Genomic DNA, 21,606 nt, shown 5'->3' with positions numbered 1-21,606 from the left:
TTTTGTTTACGGATTTGTCTAAAAATTGGTATTGGTTGGTCAAAATGGGTTCTAGCTCCGGTGACAAAACATTGCATGTATAGGTCCACGATTTGGTATAGAACCCATATTATAGTACCTCCCGATATGCGGTATTTTGATGGTTTTTGTCACATTTTTCATGGATTTATCTAAAAATTGGTATTTGTTTGTCATAATGGGTTCTAGCTCCGGTAGCAAAACATTGCATGTATAGGTCCACGACTTAGTATAGCCCCCATATAATGGTACCTCCCGATATGCGGTATTTTGAAGGTTTTTGTCACATTTTCTCACGGATTTGTCTAAAAATTGGTATTTGTCGGTCATAATGTGTTCTGGCTGCGGTGGCGAAATATTGTATGTATAGGTTCACGTTTTTGCATAGCCCCATATAGCGGTACCTCCCGATATTCAATATTTTGATAATTTTGCGACATTTTCCCACGAATATGTCTAAAAATTGGTAATTTGTGGGACACAATGGGTTCTAATGTTTCCTTTACTCTTAGGTGGTGGGTATTTTTTTAAGCTAAATTGAATTTCTTGTTAAAGGCAAGAATCCACTCCTTCTAAACAAAGGCACTAATATATACCGGTTAAAGTCAGGCGGGACCGACTTTATGATACCCTAAACCACTTTGCATATTTAGTAGAGCTTCACATATCAATTAAAAGTTTTTATGGGAATAATCAATCATATAAGCTATGATTATAATTTAAAGTTCAAAGGACTTAATATGCCGAAGCATTTGTATCTTTTCAATACGGGCTTGTATTGCCCAGTTGGTCACAATTAACTTGAAATAGGAAAAAGATATATATGAGAGTTATATCCAAATCTGAACCGATCTCGATAAAATTGGCAAATATTGTTCTGAACTGAGTGCATATTACGGCTGTGGGGAACAAATATAACAAATTGGATGAACAATATATATGGGAGCTATAGCTAAATCCGATTTTCACCAAATTTGACATACTAGCTTCTAGACTCAATTCGGTCGTATGTGCCAAATTCCATCCCATTTTGACTAATATTACATGTTCGGTGCGCAATAAAAAGCAAATCGGACGAAGTAATATATGGGAACTATATCCAAATCTGACACGTTCTAGATTACATTTAGCAAAGGTATTTCTGAGATGTATTTGATATATTTCCACAAATATTTTTGTTACAGAATGCATATTACGGCTGCTATAGCTATATCTGAACCGATTTCGATAAATTGGGCAAACTAATTTTTAGGCATCATTTGGTCGTAAAAAGGCAAATAAGACGAAGATATATATTACCGATTATATCCAATTTCAATAGGGTTCGTCATTGGGCCAAACAAATGATTTGTGCAACATTTCATCTGGATCGGGAAATAAATGCGATCTGTGCTTTGTTAACAAAAATACATGGACAGACGGACATACATAAATCGACTCAGAATGTGATTCTATGCAGATCATCAACGGTCTATCTCGTTTTCTTTTGCATGTTACAACAAATGTACAAAGACATTATACCCTGACCATCTTGGGGTGTAGGGTATAATACAACAATTTTATTTAGTTATTTCCTTTTTTCTCATTATTATCCATTACATAACACGTAAATCTAAATCTTTGTTTTAGAGGAAAACGTCTACTCTAATTTAACGTCACATTCGAACTAAGTCTTCTTCCATCTGTGCTTATGTACTAAATTTCTATAAATATGGGCACAGTGGTTCGTATCAGTTTTATAGTTCATTCTTTTTCCCTGTGGTACATATATGGTATGTAACATTTCTAATTGGTATTTGTCCTTATTGTACGCATTCGATCTGCAAAATCTCTCCAAAAATCCAGGTATATATGTCAAGGTTTTGTATATTTCTTTTTCTTTTCTAATTTAACATTTGTATTCTCCTTTATACGTTTTATTAAATCGGTGAAATTGTTGTATATTCTATGTATAAAGTTTGTCGCTGTATTTATCTTCACTCGTCGGGGAGTTTGTTTATCAATTTTCCAGATGCAGTTGGCTTTTGGTTCCAATCTAACTTGAGGTTGTTGTCGTGTCTTATGATTATTGCATCTAGATATGACAGCTTAGCATCTTCCTCTAATTCGTGAGTAGACTGGATGTCTTTGTCGAATATATTCGGTATCCTTAGAGTGTTTTGGGCTTCGGTTTTCTTCACTACACAAAATCGTAGTCATCTTTTCTACGTAAACGTCCAATAATATCCCCATTACTACGTCAGCCATGATCGGTGACGCTGGGCAACCCATTGGAAGTCCTTTCGTTGTTCGTACACCTTGTCTTGAAATACAAAGTATCTGCAGTCTTTTATACAGATGTTCAATATTTCTATAAATAAATATTTTGGAATTTTTGTATAGTCCTTGATAATATTCAATAATATTTATTGGTATCCTTGGGAACAATGACACTGCGTCAAATGATTCTAATTTACTCATTTTATATAGTTCATCCACAAATTTGTTGTTTTTATTTTGTAATGCAGTCGATGGATCTCTTTTAAGTCTTCGATATGTACACTTATCCCGAATAATGTCATTTATTTTTATTTCGTAGGCGTTTTATACATGGCCTTACCCCCCTTATCTGCATTTAACATTAATACTTCCTTATTATTTAGTTGTTTGTCCCACTGTGTCAATAATAAGTTTATCTTTTATACTTAATGTTCTCTTCTTTGTTGTTTAGTGCCTGAATACACTCTTCGCTCTCAGCAATAACATTGAGTAAGGGGATGGATGTGTTTGTTGTGAATTATCAATCCCCACAAATAAGAATAGATTAATATTATGCTCTAAATGTAATAAATAAATAAATCTAATTTATAGGAAAGGCAAGTAAATAATAAAGGAATGCAATGATAACAATTGAACAAACAAGATTATAAGTCTAAAACATGTCAAACAAATCATCGAAGCTGTAGTTAGTGCTGCTCCTCAGGGGCAACATTTTTTAAATTCAGAAAATAAAATATTAAGAGATAAAATTAGAGAAATGTCAATTAAAGTGAGTGGTCTACAAACAACTCCGTCTTCAGTTCACAAAAACGAAGCAACAAGTAAAACAACATATTAAGTACGGCCGGGCCGAACTTTTAATACCCTCCACCATTGGGGAAAGAAAACATTTTTATAAAAAGGTATCTGAATTTAAACGTGTTCCACTTTAAACTACAAATAGTACGACCGTTTGGACAATGCTGTAAAACTTTTCAAAAAACCATAAAGCTAAAAGAAAACGTGGACATATATGCACAATGTACCGCCAGCGGACCTGGAACCCATTACGACCTACAAATACCAATTTTTAGACACATCGGGAGGTACCGTTATTTCATTTCCAATACCAACTCCCAGACACAATACAAATTGTTGTGTCAAATTTTGTGATTTCAATAGACGGACAAGCAGAGGGACATCGTTAAATTTTATGCTGATTATGAATATGTGTACTTTGTGGGGTCTACGACGAATATTTGGGGATGTTACAGTTAAAACCTAAGAAAAAATATTGACAACTAGTGTACAAGCCAACGAGCATAATTTTGCGATGCGGCACATACAATTCACGAACACTCTTTATGGACAGATAATTAATGCCCAACTGTACTTATATAAATAAAATGTATGGTAGATAATGGTTCGTAGGTTTTTATACACCATGTGGCACGTCTTGGTTTTATTATTCCGAGAACTGATCGATACATTTAATACTGAATGAGCATTTCACGGTTTGAGGTTTGTTACAGAATTGAATAAACTGATTTGCGGCATATTATTTTCTTCTCATCCCGAGAACATGGTCACAGTGTTGGTTCTAGTTCAAGACGTTGATACAAATCATGAGCGATATCTCTATTCGAGAATATTGTCGTGATGGGAGATTAAATTTGAGAGGAAAGCCAACTTCACAATGGGAAATGTACCGTTAAATATCACCGTTAATTGATTAAATTGACGTTGATCTATATTTTTTATCTTGGGTAAATGGAATTGTACGAACAACATCATTTCAAAAGAGGATAAGCTATTTTATGGTGTACGAAGGTTTTTTTTTTTTTTAATTTGATTGGTTTTTTATTTAATTGGCTCGATTTCTTGAGAACTGAAATTCCAGCCGGGTTATAATGTAGGGTAGTAGTGGTGGCGAAACTGAATATATGATGTCGGAATAATGCTATGAATAAAAATCGCTAAAAAATCAAAAAACATTTTTTTATTTCTGAATGACTAATATTAAAAATACGATGTTATATGGCGATCTTTCATGTCTAAAATTGACATTTATCTTTCAACTCCAAAATTCATTGGGACTGCAATCAGTGAAATGCCGAATATTAAGCGTGCAAAATAGTAGAGAGAATTGGTCATTTAGTAAGAAAAGAATTTCTTCCTAAACTTTCAAGATACCTTAAAACGCTTTTGCAGGTCATGATATTAGTAGAGCAAATTGGACATTTAAAAAGAAAAGGATTTCTTCCTAAACTTTCAAGATACATTAACAGTCAGGCCTTTTGCAGTCATGATATGGGTTATAACTCTCAAGTGGTTAGGAAAGAAAATTTAATATTCTATTGTAACCCTCAAGGAACATTGCAAAGTGGTCGAGGTCGTATGGGAACAGCGGCCAAAAATACTTTCCGTGCAGATATCAATATGAATCTTTGGTTATGGTACCATGATGCGATAAAAATAAAAAATGTGACAAAATGGATATGGTCGATGCATGTTTTGACATGGTCCCTTTACAACGTACCTCCCGAACATTTGTAACATTTACACTCCAGATTGTTCAGTTATTTGACATTTTACATTCTAAAGAGTTAAAGAACAATCTTACGGAAAATTAGTTGGAGCGGTAGGTAGAGTCCCCTATAAAGGTACCTCAAAAAAAATATTTTTTATACAAATCATGTACAAATTTCTTTTATTTTCATATTGTTTATAAACAAAATAAAATAGCAATTCAATATAAAATTAAATCATAATTATTTAGGGATACTTATATATTTTTTATTTTTGGTAACGTTTACTGTCCCCTTACAAAAGGGTCAGTGCTCAGAAGAAGACGGTTAATAAGATCTGTATTTGTTGAAACACAAGAATTTTTTCGTGTATGGTTTAGTCTAAACTTTTTTATATCTCTCCAATCGATACCCTGGCATATTTTATAATGTCGGGTGCATTATTATTGATATGTATTTGTTAAATCTTTAGCAGTTTCCACTGCAACGGCTTTAAATTTTTCGACATTAATATTGTAGCCAGAAGTCAATGCCTGTAACAATATTGAACACCTCTCAATTACATCTTTATCAATCCCAATTATCTCCGCAGATAAGCTCACATTTTTAAAAAATCTTCTCCTAGTATTCCCGTCTCGTTGTTGATCCACTGCCTCCAAATTTTGGCCTATCTAAAATTGAGCCCATTTCTTCTGGAAATTTCAATTGATATTTTTTTTTTTTTTTATTTTTGGAATTAATTTTTTTCTTTTAAGTTTGACCTAATTTGCAATTTTTTAATTTCTAGTCTGTAAGACAAATGAAGAAAGTACTAAAAACAAGTAAAAAAGCAGCTAAGTTCGGCTGGGCCGAAATCGAATACTACCACTTAGATGAAAACCGTTATATGGGGACTATACGAAGTCAAGGTTCTGCTTACGAAAATTTTTGTCATAGGCTGTAGTACTCATTATAAAAATACTCTATATAAAAAATACAAACAACAAAAACATATTCTGTACCACTAGCGCCATAAAACTGACAAAATTCCAGCTAAGTCAGTTTACGAATTTGGGCATAACATACACATCTGACAAAATCTGAGAGTTAAATTAGCACTTTTAGAATCTTAGGGCAATTACTAATAGCGTGAAAAAAAAATCACATTGAAGGATTCAGGGGGGAAACAATTAAAAGTTTAACTGAAATCCATATTATTGTCAAAATTAATCTTAAAGGCTACTCAGAGCACGCACATCTTCTATATTATACACAACTACTAAACACTCAAATTACTGCACTAAAAATGAAAATCACTCAATACCTTACTTTTCAATAATTATGCTAAGATTTGTTATTTTGAAATGTATTTAATTTTATAATGCAGTTCTATTTTCACCCTACTTTTACACTGATCCCACTGAAAAAACAGCTAACTACATATTCTCTTTTTATGCTATTTCTAAAGTGTGCTGTTAGAATGAAGCTAAAAAGCTTAACCCCTTAAGAGTACATTTTTACACATTTGACAATAAATTTCTGATTTTCATTTTTTGAATTTTGGCCAATGGCGGCGACCACTGTGCATTGGTTAGAAACGTAAATTTGGTATATACGTCTATATGAAAAATAAACTCCGAAATGTCAAACTTGTACTCATTCAGTCGGAAATTGTGGTAGAAACATAAAAAAGTAACGAATATCAGAAAGTAACACGGGATCGAACATTTGTTCAATCATCATTTATTGATCGATGAAAAATATGGACTTTATGGGATCTCCAACGCACAATTTAAATGACAAAAAATGAATTACCATCTTACGGTAATGGGTGTGAAAGTGTAATTATCATTGACTACTCTGAAACCATTCTGACAAGTGGTGGAGAAGACTAAATACCACGCAGAGAAAATTAAACGTGGGAAGTATAAATTCTAAATTACAGTTCATTTGATTGGAAAATTTTGCTAAGCTGTTTACAATACCAAAATTTGAGCTTAGTTCTCACGTGTGGCTATTATAGATTTTCTATATCATATAGGTTGGTTTTTAACACTCAAATTAAAGCCTATGGCTGAAAAATAAGATCAGACTATTCAAATAAAACAAAATACCTAACACCGACGGTAGGTGAACATCTATTATAATTTTTCTCGTGAATATTAATTCTGTTTAGAAATTTCTATGGAGTCATTACTTATTACAAAAATTGTGACTTATAGCCAGATCTATGATTTGTTGTGCCTCAAGAAATATGCCTTAAAGACTAAAAATAAATTATACATTTGGAAACTAGTACTAATTTACCTAGATTTTTTAGTATTTTCGAGAATAAAATGAAACAAAAACCTATATGAGCAAAATGACAAATTCAGACTCTCAATTAAAAATAATACATATAGAAATAACCTTGATATTTGAAATGATTTTTGAAGAAGTCCAACTATGTTTCCTAAACAAATAAATTTTAAAGTTTATAACAAAAAAGCTAGGTGGAAGTTTCCATCATCGTCCAGGCCGTTTTTATTATCATGATATCAAAATAAACAGTCTTAGACTAGAAATAACGAGGATGCCATAGAAGATTTTTATACTTTTATGATAAGAAAACAACAATTCCTTTGTCTAAGACAAATAATTATTTTTATTTAAACACAAGTTGCCGCTACATTTGCTATGACGACCTTATTTTTTCTCATTACTTTTGCATGGATTACAAAGATCAAGTGTTAAAAAATTTCTGAATAGACTCATTGCAAGTGGTTTTTATCTTGGCTCTAACGCATATTTTACTACGAGGTCAAGTAAGTAAAAAAAAAAAACGATCATACCATCGACCTGATGGATGTAAACATTTCTAAACCTTTTATCGGTTGATTGTATTTATAATTATATATTTTTTTGTTTGTTTCAATGACAAATTATTCACTCATCAATTCACAACTAGTTGATTATAGTTTTGTTCTTACCGTAGTGTGTTATAAATTTGTTCTGCTGGAAATATTAATTATAAAAAATGGAAGAATTAATGACTTCGATGCTGGAAGATTCAGATCGATGGACTCCCCAGTTAAGTTTGTACTGCGTGCAGGAAGCCTTTGGAATGTTGTAAACGGAACGGCAGGGAAACCAGATGAATCTGGCAACGGATCGAATAAATGGATTGCTACAGATGCTAAAGTTCAGAGGGCTTAAGTGGTATAAATGGGTGAAGGGCCTGTGATTCATATTACGATCGGAAAAGTATGTACGAACAAAAATCTTATTCCAATAAACAGAAGACTGCGTATTTCAAAATTACAGAAAATATCAAAGCAGTTGCAAAATGACAAAACTTCGGAAAATATGTGAGTATAAAAATTTTTTTCGCACGAAAGAACAATGAAAATTTAAAATCAAGGTTGTGTAGGAAAGGGTCAAAATTGGTAGCATAACTGGTCTGATAAAATTGGAATCAAAGAAGTTCCAATTAATGGAAAGAAACAATGTGGGAGCATTGGCATTGGAAATAAGATTGTCCAATGAAGAATGATAAGAAATTCAAGAAAAATTGTGATGCTTTCATCGCTTTCATATTGCGATATACATGTTAAAGCGTTTGACGGCAAACTATATTGGTCGCAATATTAATTAAATGTCCTCCACGTGCCTGAAATTAAGTTGAATTGGTTTTCCACAAACGCTTATTTGGACAAGCGCTACGTAGTGGAAACTGAAGCTGGTTCATAAGTATTTAAACGACACAGACAAAAGCCATGTGTTTGAGGAAATTCCGAACTTTTTAAATTGGTACTTAACAAGATTATATTTGCTCTTATTAGAAACAAGATCCATTGTATGAAAATGAATGTAAAGTATGTTTTAGATCTGCAGAAAGTAAATAGTTCAAGTAATGATATCTTCTGTAAGCGGCATTAGGAGAATTGAACTCTGAAAGTTGGAAGCTTAGTCAATACAGATACATGTGTAGGGTACATATTCAGGCATGTCACAGAATGTAAAATCGTTCAAGAGTGAAAACGAAAACGGTTTTAGCTTCTCTAAAAAACGGAAAACGCAAAAATTTTGCGTTCTGATATCACTTTCAAAAAGCAGGGTGAAATTGAAATGTTTAGTGATTTTAACGTAAAAAATAAACAGAAGACACATACATTTAACAGAAAATATTGTATTAACCAAATTCTCTTAGAATGAACATGTTTTTGGAATTTATTTTACAAAAAATCTATTATTTTTCTAATCCATGATGAAAACGCAAAAAATATGCAGAAATGAACGGCAGACTTGTATTGTTGAATTATTGCCATATGTGTTGAAGAAGAAGGTGTAGAAATGTACAACTGACAGACCAAAAAGCAAGAAAGGGGAAAAACAAAAAAACAATTAATTGTTTGGTTTGAGACAGAGCGCTTCAGTCAATCGGGCAAAAATGTAAGTATTTACATACATATTTCTAAATTTTCGTCAAAAACTGTTTATTTAATTTATTTTATACTTTAGGGGCAAACACCGAAACGTTAAACAGGACAAAATTTTTATCAATTTTATGGATAAACATCACGATATTGCCAGGGGCTATGTAAAAGGTGATAAGGTTGTTGTTGATTCTCTATGGACGGAATTGACAGCTTTGCTGAATAGTTCAGGTCCACCAAGTAAAACCTGTAAAGAATGGAAGAAAGTTTGGTCAGATTGGAAAGGAAATGTTAAGGCGAAGATGTGTCATAATAAAAAGGACTTGCGAGGAACTGGTGGTGGTGATATCAATCAATATGTTTCAGTGAACACGAGAACAGTTTAATCAGAATTTGAAATGCACCAGTAGCCAAAAACCTAAGCGTTGTTGCAAGCTGGATAATAGCCGGTATATTGGAACGTTTGAGGTGGGGAGAAATTTTTTCCAAAACTAAAACAAAAGCTTCTTTATTTAGCCGATAATATGTTATAAATCTGTAGAAATAAATTATTATTAAAATAAATTTGAAAATAACTCATTGCTGGTGGATCCTTACTCTGCATTTGAGTGAGATAAAGGATCTGATGCGTTCCTCAATGTCCAGCGACGAATTTTTTCAGTAGACCGCTGATTTATTTCTTCATCCATTACAGCAAGTACTGAAGCCCCTGGTATTTTTACTTTTGGTGTTTATATTATAAAAAACAATTTAAACTCCTTTTTTAATTGTCAATAATTTGTTTACGACTTTTTTTCACGGAGTTACCATATTTTTATTTCAAAAATGTGAAATGATTTTTTTTCCGGATTAGTCAAAACGCACGAGTGCTGAAGAAGCTAAAGCAAATCGTAACGATTTGGAAAAGGTGAAATAAATCGATTTCGTAAAACTTCTGTGACATGCCTGATTGTTCATGTTCCTGAGGAGGAAGCGGGGAATGGGATACGAAATCCAAAGCAATTGCAAAGGATATAGTGTTTAGAAACCCAAAGTAATACTGAAATTGCAAGAACTGTTATTTAAATTTATAAAAATTTATATATAAATTTATATATATTTCTTCTCTCCGCTTTTTTTTTTTTTTTTTTGATTTACTTATTTATTCCTAAATATACCTTGTAATAATAAGATGAATATCTAAAAAATCAGTTTTCTTACTTTAAAGGGAGGAAATCGCAATGGGGGTCTCAAAAAATTATGCCATTGAGGCCATGGAAGGGTAAGGGTTAAGAGGAACTCCAGGAAACATCAGGAGTTTGCTTATGTAGGTACCTGGATAGATTTTTCCGATCGTTTATGATCTGAACCGACCGGGGTATGATAGTTGGTCAGAAAACCACTGCATCCAAATTTAATTATTTTCGTGTTATATTTCGGGAGTCTAAAATAAAATATTTTTTGTTGATGTCCGAAGGATATTATTTTGAGATCCATTGCAGACACGAGCAAATGAATATCTCCCAGGCTGATTGTTTTTAAACTACTTGCCAATAGCTTACAACTAAATATCCTTCTCGTTTATTTTATGTGACTCAAGCCAAAGATTTATAACCCTTACAAAAAATATAATTGAGAGTCGTGAACAATACAATTCTGGTCAGTCTACCTCAAGGTAAACGTCCAATACTAACGAGTGGGGCTACTCACAAAATATGGAGTTAACTATGAGGAAACCTTAAGTATTGTTATTTCCATAAGGATGATTTTGGCTATAAGTGAATATTTAGATTATTATCTAAAACAGTTCCTTATAAAATCAGCATTCTTATGCAAAAACTTGGATGAAGAAATTTTATGAAACAACCCGCTGGATATAGCGATGGCAGTGAAAGAGTATGTCTGTAAAATATTTTTTATAGTTCCAGATGTTGGAATAGGCGTTACTTATCTAATTAATATAGACGATGGAATAATTGCCGCTAAGTTTAAAGAAGTAGCTGACGAAGCTAATGATTACAGCCGGGAAGATTACATACCCGTCAAACCAACAACCGACCAAGAGGAACATCTGTGTGTAGAGTTTCAATAATAAGTGATCAACTGCAGACTTTTTAAATATCTTTAATTTTTTCCTCCCGGTGCATATTTAGTAGCTCATAGCTGATACTCATTTCATCATCAGAGTTCCCTCATTCAAGGCCATATTATAATAGCCAGCCATCTTTAAAAGCTTCGTTTAAGCTTCAACTTCCCCGTCTTCTAGATAGTATTAACAAAAAAGAAAACATTGTAATAATACGTTTTCCCAATGAATATGTAGCATTTTTGCATTAAACGCAAATTTTTGCAGATGTTGTTTTAAACAATTACATATCCTTTTATCTACTCGTTTTTCTGTATCAACTTAACTGCTAAAAAAGAAACTGTTATGAATTAACTATGAGCTGACTGAAAAATCATCTAGGGGCTAACCAATTTGAACACAAAAATATGTCGCAAAAATAAGAAGATATACAATTCGCAATATGAGCATAATACATTTTCAAAAAATAGTTTAATACAAATGCAAATATTAGTAGATAAAAATAAATTAGAATAAATTATACTCTTTATCCAAATAAAAATAATTTGATTGTCGAAAATATAATCTTTCTTTAACAGCTATTAAAAAATCGACAAACTTTTTTAACTCGCCCTCTTATACAGAAAAAACTGTATTTTTATCTATATATAAAACAAAGGTGTAGAAAATTTATAGTAACTCATCAATTGAAAAGGGCTGGACCGATTTAACTTACATATTCTTTCGGTTTTTTGTACTTGCAGTGAAAAGGTTTTTTTTCGAAAATCTTCCAGACAGTCGCGCAATCTGAACAGTTTTAAATTGTTTTTTGAAATGTGTACAAAATTGTTCCAGAATGACTTTTCGAATTCTTAGTGGAAAACTCGAAAAATTCCCATAAAAATGTGAAAATTTGCATGTTGCAAATTTGGCAATTCGCCCCAATTTGGAATGGTAGAATAGGATAATATCGCATTTGGATCGCATACAGCATCAACATAGCTATAGTTTATCATTTTATCTCATGACACTTTTTTGACTTTCTATATTAAATTCAACAATTTGTAACACATAGTGTTACCTAGAATTCGACGTACTCGGTGGACGTTTTCTCACACAAGTAAGACACAAAAAAAATTTGCACTACCACTAAAATTTGGCGAAGCCAAAAAAAGCACTATGTATATAAATATTATACCAGCTATAATGAAGTTTATTGAAGTGAGTAGGGAACAACAATCCAGAATATATAGTACATATTCATAAAATTTGATTACTTTTATAAATAACACTAATTTAGTGCTATTTTTTATGAAATACCACTAATTTAGTGCAAGTTTTTTCAAATACCACTAAATTTAGTGGTAGTGCTATTGAAATTTCACTACCACTAAAATTTAGTGGTAGTGCAATTCTTTTTTAAATATCACTAAAGCGTTAGTGGTAGTGCAATTTATTTTTCACTACCACTAACCCTTTAGTGGTAGTGGAATTAAAAATTGCACTACCACTAAATGAATAGTGATAGTGAAATTATTAGTGCACTAAAAATACAGTGCATTATGCCCATCTCTGGGTAATACGGACGTGCGAAGTGAATATTTTTGTAAGCTATGTTAAATTTTAGGTCACGACAATGAAGTGAAGCCAATCAAATCCTTCCACAACATGGTGGTAGTTGTGACGTCAATCCTAAAACAATCAACGTATCTATATGTAGATTAAAACCGAAAAAGAAACCAATACATCAATGTAGTCGGAAAAATTTCTGATTTTCTGAACAGTTTGCTTGGAAAATCTTATTTTTAGGTTCTTGGAATGATTGTGGAAGACATTTCTGGCTACCTCGGTGAAACAATATTATTGAATAGAACTTAAACAGAAGGCAGAAACTTGCAACACAACGAGTGACAGGTGGTGGAATTATATGAAAGCTATACAAAAATGGGTATACGTATACTCGTATGCTAATATCAAAGATCTATCTTAAATATTGTGGCATGCTAAACTGATGGCATATTAATTTACACCCATCTTATGGTAATGGTCTAAAAATTAAGTTACTTTTAGCTGTCTCGATCTCTTTATGTCCTACATTCTGAGCTGAAGAAGACCTAACACTTTGCATTATGACTTCTAAACTTTACAGATTATTTAATTGAATCTATTTTAGACAAAGGCGCTCAAGAGACTAAATCAATAACCCACAAAACAAGAAAAATGTCAATAATCTTAAACCATGAAATTCGATAAATTGCCTGCAGCTGAAAGCCTTTACTAGTTTATACATATCATATCAGAAGGTTAAAATGTTCAAAAATAAGCATTAAATAATAAAACTAGGGGCCAGCAACGCGGAACGGTTCGGCTGGTCTGAATATAATTTTGTCAAACTTGTTGAAAAGTAATGCAGGGATGGACAATCATGACTTCTCCCTAGATCATCTTTGAGGCGGGATTCTTGTGAAATGGCAACTTTTTATACCCTCCACCATAGTATGGAGGGTATATTAAGTTTGTCATTCCGTTTGTAACATCTCGAAATATACATTTTAGACCCCGCAAAGTATATATATTCTTGATCAGCATAAAATTCTATGTCGATTTATCAATGTCCGTCCGTCTGTCCGTCGGGAAATCACTCTAGCTTCCGAACGAAATGAACTAGGTTGATAAAATTTTACTCAAATGTGTACAATGTCTGCAGGACTTTTGGTATTGAAAATGGGCCATGTAGGTCCACGTCTTCGTATAGCCCCCATGTAACGGTACCCCCCGATATTCGGTATTTTGATCATTTTAGCGACATTATTTACCGGAATTGTTTCAGTTATAGTATTTGAAGTTCGTAATGAATACCACATCCTAAGACAAAAAATGAGCCATGTAGGTCCACGTCTTCGTATAGCCCCCCATATAACGGTACCTCCCGATATCTCGTATTTCGATGATTTTAGCGACATTATTTACCGGAATTGTTTCGCATTTTGCATTTGAAGTTCATAATGGATGCTACTACCTATCACAGAAAGTTGTCTGTGCAGGTCCACGCCTTCGTATAGCCCCATATAACTGTACCCCCACGACATTATTTACCGGAATTGTTTCAACATTCGCATTTGAAGTTCGTAATGAATACTACAGCCTATGACGTAAAATTGTCTGTGCAGGTCCACGTCTTCATATAGCCCCCATATAACGGTACCCCCCGATTTTCGGTATTTTGATGATTTTAGCGACATTATTTACCGGAATTGTTTCAAATTTCGCATTTGAAGTTCGTGAAGTTCGATACTGCAGCCTATGACAGAAAATTGCCGGTGCATTATAAACCTTTTTTTTTCAAGTTTCGCATTTGAATATTGTAATAGCTTGTGACAAAAGTTGCCTATGCAGGTCCACATCGTCGTATAGACTCTAATATACGGCTACATTAGGTATTTTCAAGTTTTTAACAGATTTTTAAGGGATTTTATTTTTTTTTTTGAAGATTCTTAAATTTGTACCAAATGGTGGAGGGTATTCAAAGTTCGGCCCGGCCGAACTTACAGCCTTTTTACTTGTTTCATTATAAAACTTTTCATTTGACATTTCTTTTCCATAGTATATTTTCAGGGATCTGTGCTTTTAGCAAATTATTACAGCAGTGATTATCCCAGAATTCAAACTACATAGTTGCTAATCAACGGAAGTTAGAATTACTGACAAAGAATAAGCATATTCTTTGTCAATGAAAGATAGAATTTTATATTAGCAATAAATTGGCATGTAACTATGTTCCGGGTAAGCAAATGGATTATCATTATATTTATGAGTGGTATTTTTAGGTCGATATATTCATAACCAATACACTTATATCAATTATTATTCAATTTCATCTTCAATATTTCACACTAAGCATTTAAATAATAGTTAATCATGGCTTTCCCTATCCGAACTAAATAAACAGAATCTTTTATATTAAAAATCAACATTATGTTTTTTATGAAATATCAATCAACGAAAAAATGAAAATCAGTTTTTAAAGTTTATAATAAAGCTTTTATGTTAAATTAAAATGTTACAATAAGCTGTGAAGCTAGACTTTGTTGGTACAATTATTTGCGACCACCAGCGACGGCGCGGAGCCAACTTCAAATAATTGAACTTTTCCCATATGCTTAGTATGTAATTTTAATTAAATTCAAAAACTAGTTGAGCTTCTCTCATGTGTTAGGCTCAAAAATATTCTAAATTATTCGTGATTGTTTGCGCCAATATGGCAATGCACAATTAACAGTGTACGAGCCACAGACAAAGCTTTCGTCGATGTGTTACGACACACGACAACAAATAAGGAATTGGGGCTGTGCTTAGAAAGGGTCACCAATGTTTTGGCTTCAATTCAAGGAATTCGTCTAAAAATACCGTCATAGGACACAAAGTTATAAATTATTTCACTTATCCAAAAATTACGTGGATACAAACACGACGAGCAATGAATCTATACTATGCGCAAAGACGCACACATAAAAAAATTAGGTACACACATAACCCGACAAGACTGACAAATGTAGGATTTTATATCAAAGGAATCTGCGAAGACCCCGCCAGTATTTGTAAATGTTCAGTTATACTCCCTGGGGGAAGTGAATTCAGAAATCGATTACAAGACATTTTTTTTTAAAGAATGACCTTTTTCGTATGAGGAGTTTCGTTTTGCTAGACACAAGCATTGGAATGACAAATAAAAGTTTCCACTGACTCTGAACTGGAAGCTAAAGATTGTCCGAAATTTGGACTAAAGACTTTCAAGCCGACGCGAAGCTATGATTTATAATTGGAAACTTTGGAGCAAACTCGCGAGCTTGTACAGCCATCATTCGGATTAAGTAACAAACACGTTTGTACCTAAATGAAAATCGGAATAAATGTCATTCGTGTTGCATGGAATCGAATCGGTCTTTTCAAGATCCAGTGTCCACTAGAATGATATTGGTATATGTTATATTCATTGACGGTTTTTCGTCTTTTCTTATTTTTATAGGGGTATGTTTAGTTACCCAAATTCCCGAGGATCTAAAAGAGGCGTCATTATTATTCGATTTCTTATAATTTGTAGCTCTGGTTGACCTTAAGACAAGGCTTCCTCAAAATGAAGAGAACTATTTCGAAAGTAGTGGAAGATTTGGTGAAGCCAATCGCTGCCGTGAAACTTACCTAAACTGAATCGTCTCTGCGGTTCCGATAACAGCTTTCACCGAATCGTCACTGCGCATACCAACTAACAATAATTGCAGAATTTATCACTAGAATTCGTCGGGTCGGCACTCGTCGAGCACCTGCAAAGAGGTCTTTACATTATGCTGGTGTAACGTCTCAATGTTGTGGACCAGCATCAATATTATACGCGTTGTCCGTACAAATGGCACCAATGGCCTGTATTTTTGCTATTTTGAGTCGTTTCTATACACCAAATACAGTCCACTTTGTCACATATAATTGCTTTCGTTGTAGTAACCACCCTACGTTGTGTTGATCATTCAAAATTATTTGACGCTGTTCTCATCCTTTGTGACAATTTTCAGCATTTGTTTCGTTTTGGTTTGTTAAACTGTAACACATCGACATTCACATTACGAGTTGTTTTCCTCTCCCCCACACTTAAGTTGATTTTGAATTTGCATCTCCACATATGGATCTCTCTCATTCTACAATACCAATGTTCCTGTTATAACAGTTCGTCTATTCATTGTTTTGTTTCTTTGTCATCCTCACCACCCACGCCTAAACCTCTGTTGTTGCAGTTCCTTTTCATTTCATTCTAATCGTCGATCATCTCTCACTTGAGAATTTGCATTACAATAAGAAAACCATAGATGTAAAGCCAAGTAACAAGTAAAAAAGCAGTAAGTTCGGACGGGCCGAACTTTGAATACCATTCAAAATTTGCAACGAATTTGAAAATTTTCGAAAAAGGTAACATTCGCCAAAAATGCTGTTAACATCTTAAAAATACCGAGTATAGCCGTTATATTCGGGTCTGTACGACGTGCACCTTCATAGGCATTGTTTATCATAAGCCATTACCACATTCAAATTCGGAACTTGAAATAAACGGCGAATAATGTAGCTAAAATCATCAAAATACCGGATATAGGGACGTACCGTTATATCGGAGCTACACGAAGATCTGAACCTGCATAGACAATTTTCTGTCATACGCTGTAGTTCTCATCACGAACTTTAAATACGTAATTTGAAACTTCCACGGTGAATTATGACTATAAAATCATCAAAATACCAAATATTGGGAGGTACCGTTATATGGGACCTGCATAGACAATTTGCTGTCTTAGGCTGTAGTATTCATTACAAACTTCAAACATCAAATTTGAAACAATTCCGGTGAATAATGTCGTTAAAATCATCAAAATACCGAATATCAGGAGGTACCATTATATGGGGGCTATACGAAGACGTGGACCTGCACAGACAACTTTTTGTCTTAGGCTGTAGTATCCATTTCGAACTTCAAATGCCAAATTTGAAACAATTCCGGTGAACAATGGTGCTACCTCCAGATAGGCTTAAGAAAATAGGCACTCCGCTTGGTGGGACGTCTTCAAGTAATTGACTTCATGGATCATTCAAGCCTTGGAAGCTTAAATGTGTTTCCGTCGGTAATTTCCACTTTTTTATCAAATAAGTGAAACAAATCAATATCACAATAAATATGGGAAATATGCCAAAAAATAATACCATCGTGAAATTAAAATAATTATAGTGTTAATTTGTACAGTACGTCAGTGCACTATCGTGATTCTCCTTTGAATTTATCATTTAGTCTTGCTTACTCAGCAACTTACTAAATGATAGAATTTCTGGGGTAAAAGTTAAAGCTGGGTAAGAAACCTATTAAATTTTTTAAAAATGATCATGTTATAAAAAGGGGATATATTTCTTTATGCCCGGTGCGATGGCAGCTAAATCATCTGCCTAGTTCAGCCGAGACCCAATGATAAGCAATTCTCTAAAGAAATGCCCCTAAGAGAAGCCTATTCAAAAATCTAAGCGACAACGCAAAAAAACCACATGTCCCAGCTTACCAAAAAACCTGACACATTTCTGTAAAACCACAAATGCAAAAAAACTCTTTTTATAAGCAAGCAACTGTACCAATTAAATTTTGCACGCTTCCAATTCCGTCGTCTTTCTTTTCCCATTTACGTTGGTCCTTCGAAAAATTAAAGAATCAACGACCTAAAATAATGTTGCGAAAAAGCCATAGAAAAGAATAAAAATAAAAAATAAAATAAAATAAAATAAAGGAACAAAACGAAAAGAGGACATCAAAAGTCCCAACGAAGAGAAACAAATTAAAAAAAGAGCTATGAATGCAACAAAAAAAGTGAACCAGCAAAAAATAAAAAACAAGCAGAAAAAAAAAAACAAGAAAAAACTAATAGAGCATAAAAAAGCAAAATAAAATATAAACTAAAAAGAGAACTACGACAAAAACTAAAAGCAGAAATAAGCCAGATGTCAGCAGAAAGACATAATCTGTATTAAATCCAAGCAACACTTAAGGAAATAATTGATATTTCGGAAAAGGTAAAGGCTGGTGCAATAAGAAAAGCCGCTTTAGACGCGTCATTAAATTCATTGGACAGCAAAATGAACGAAGCAAGGTTGAATCACTCAAAATTGAGTGAAAAGACCAAAATGACGCATATTTTCAAGATAATATAATATAGAGAATACAGAAACATTTTGAGGAAAGTATTGAGCTGATACAAAAAAAAGGAAAAATTAATTCAAAAGCTGAAACTACAAAAATTGGAGGTTGAACTTCACAAAGCAGAGGATACAACAGCGTCAGGAGATATTCAACTAGAAAAACCCTGGAGCAGTAAATATACCCGAATACAACAATGTAGCAACAGTTTCGGGCGTTCCAGGAGATGATGCTGCAGCAGCAATTAAATGGATGAGCGAACAAATGACGCAGATATGCCTGCCGCAACAAACCATAATAAACGAAGACACGGAATAAGTGAAAAGGGAAGCCGTAGTATGCAGACAGACTTAGAAGAAAAACGCAGTACTATCGCAGTTCAGAAGGAAGATCTTGAAACTTTCAACCTCAAAACTCGAGAGGAGAGGCGTTTCGATTGGTGCAGTATTTGCAAATTACGAAAGCAAATTATAAGGCGGAGTGGGAATTATTAGAGAAACGCTATAATAAAAGAATATTATTCACGAAACTGGTGGACAAAGTCTTGGATCATTCCAATATAAATAGTCAATCAGCAACAAACCTTCGAAAGTTATTGGACAGCGTGAATGAATGTATTCACGCTTTAAAAGCAATGGAGATACTGCTAGATCATGCAGACCCGATTCTAGCAAGAATTATAATAAGAAAGCTGGATAAGAATGGGTTCATCCAAGATGAGCACAATGTAAAAATATCAAAAGAAATACAAAGGCTGGTGGATGTGTTGGGCTTTCTAGAACAGCAATATCAAGCATTGGAGGCTTCTGCGGGCAGAAAACAGTGCGTTCCAGTTCAATACAAACAACTGGATAGACTTGGAGTGACGCAGGGTTTGCATGTTCATGGGTAGTGATATTGTGACTTGTAGAAAATTTTCGGCACAAACAGCAAACGAAAGGTACAGTTGAGTTAAGGCAGCCCAGTTGTGCCTTAAATGTCTAAGCACGGAAAAGAAATGCTTCATCGATAGTAAATGCCAGAAATGTGGATTGTTTCACAATACCCTAATCCATCTGGGCAGAAAGAGCTACACCAAGGCAATGACAACCAATACAGCTGCAAATGTTCTCCTTTCTACCGCCCGAGTTCATGTCAAGTTCGTGCATGGAGAAAACATCACTCTAAGAGCCTTGATAGATCAAGGATCGCAAGTAACATTTGTATCCGAAGACGCAGCACAACTACTACAGCTGCCTAATTGAAGACAGACGTGAGACTAAGAGGTCCAGGCCGTTATCGGAAGCATAGCTGGATGCTACCGGACGCCCAACATATATATTGGGCTGCGAATAAATAAGCAGTCGCGGACAACTCAGCGGTACCGGGGAAGCATCTCGGAACAAATATCAGAGTGCGCATGATCCCTGGTTCGACGAGGCGAACAACTGGAGCCTCAAATTATCCAGTGATCCAGATCGAGTTGGTCTACCGAAGATTAAGACCCCCTAACGCTAGGGTGTTACGTAAACCGTGCTCATTAGTGTTTCGCGGTTTGCAGTCAGGGTACCGACTGTATTCGTACGGTTACCTCACTGATACCATGGGCGCCTCAGTGAGTAACAGCCTTAGTTGCCAAGTTCTTACCATGGTAGGGAGGCTATGCCATGGCGGACCTCGTCTCCTCCAAGTCGAAACTCACATGGAGAACAAAAATATAAACAAGCACAAAACCAAACCCCCATCAAACACCAATAACACTATTGCTTCTGAATAAGCAACGACCAAGGACCGGCTACAGGACTCGATTTTTAACCCGGGAGGGGACGACTCGATAGTGAACTACAGTGACGTCATCCATGACAGTATTCACAAACACAGTGAACAATTGTCCTCTCTCCTGGAAAAGACAATAACGCTAAGGCTCAGTCAGGAAAGTGTTCCTTCTGGCTTTGGAAATGACTCACCACTCACCACTAGTGTTAATTTGTACAGTACGTCAGTGCACTATCGTGATTCTCCTTTGAATTTGTCATTTAGTCTTGCTTACTCAGCAACTTACTAAATGATAGAATTTCTGGGGTAAAAGTTAAAGCTGGGTAAGAAACCTATTAAATTTTTTAAAAATGATCATGTTATAAAAAGGGGATATATTTCTTTATGCCCGTTCAGGCCGACACCCAATGATAAGCAATTCTCTAAAGAAATGACCCTAAGAGAAGCCTATTCAAAAATCTAAGCGACAACGCAAAAAACCACATGTCCCAGCTTACCAAAAAACTGCAACATTTCTGTAAAACCACAAATGTAAAAAAAAAACTGTTTTTATAAACAAGCAACTGTACCATTTAATTATTGCACGCTTCCGATTCCGTCGTCTTTCTTTTCCCATTTACGTTGGTCCTTCGACAAATTAAAGAATCAACGACCTAAAATAATATTGCGAAAAAGGCTATAGAAAAGAATAAAAATAAAGGAACAAAACGAAAAACGAAAAGAGGACATAAAAAGTCCCAACGAAGAGAAACAAATTAAAAAAGAGCTATGAATGCAACAAAAAAAGCGAACCAGCAAAAACTAAAAAAAACAAGCAGAAAAAACAAACAAAAAAAAAAAACTAATAGAGCATAAAAAAGCAAAATAAAATATAAACTAAAAAGAGAACTACGACAAAAACTAAAATCAGAA

The 21,606-nt window shown here is 34.1% G+C and overlaps 1 protein-coding gene and 2 long non-coding RNA genes across 6 annotated transcripts in view; 1 reads left to right on the top strand and 2 right to left on the bottom strand.

The window, feature by feature from the left end:
• Positions 1-21,606, bottom strand: part of LOC101899591 (tyrosine kinase receptor Cad96Ca) — a 569,779-nt gene that overhangs the window by 138,507 nt on the left and 409,666 nt on the right. The gene's annotated exons all lie outside the window — the stretch shown is intronic.
• Positions 9,055-9,799, top strand: LOC131804159 (uncharacterized). The gene is made up of 2 exons (XR_009342927.1): positions 9,055-9,194; positions 9,264-9,799. It is a non-coding gene; the product is annotated as an uncharacterized LOC131804159 (long non-coding RNA).
• On the bottom strand, positions 9,214-9,911 carry LOC131804158 (uncharacterized). Its single transcript, XR_009342926.1, has 2 exons — positions 9,776-9,911; positions 9,214-9,713 (listed from the first exon to the last, which is right to left on the bottom strand). It is a non-coding gene; the product is annotated as an uncharacterized LOC131804158 (long non-coding RNA).

Source organism: Musca domestica, unplaced genomic scaffold (assembly GCF_030504385.1).
Source record: "Musca domestica strain aabys unplaced genomic scaffold, Musca_domestica.polishedcontigs.V.1.1 4, whole genome shotgun sequence".
Lineage (NCBI taxonomy): Eukaryota > Metazoa > Arthropoda > Insecta > Diptera > Muscidae > Musca > Musca domestica.
This window is presented reverse-complemented; position numbering and strand designations above follow the sequence as displayed.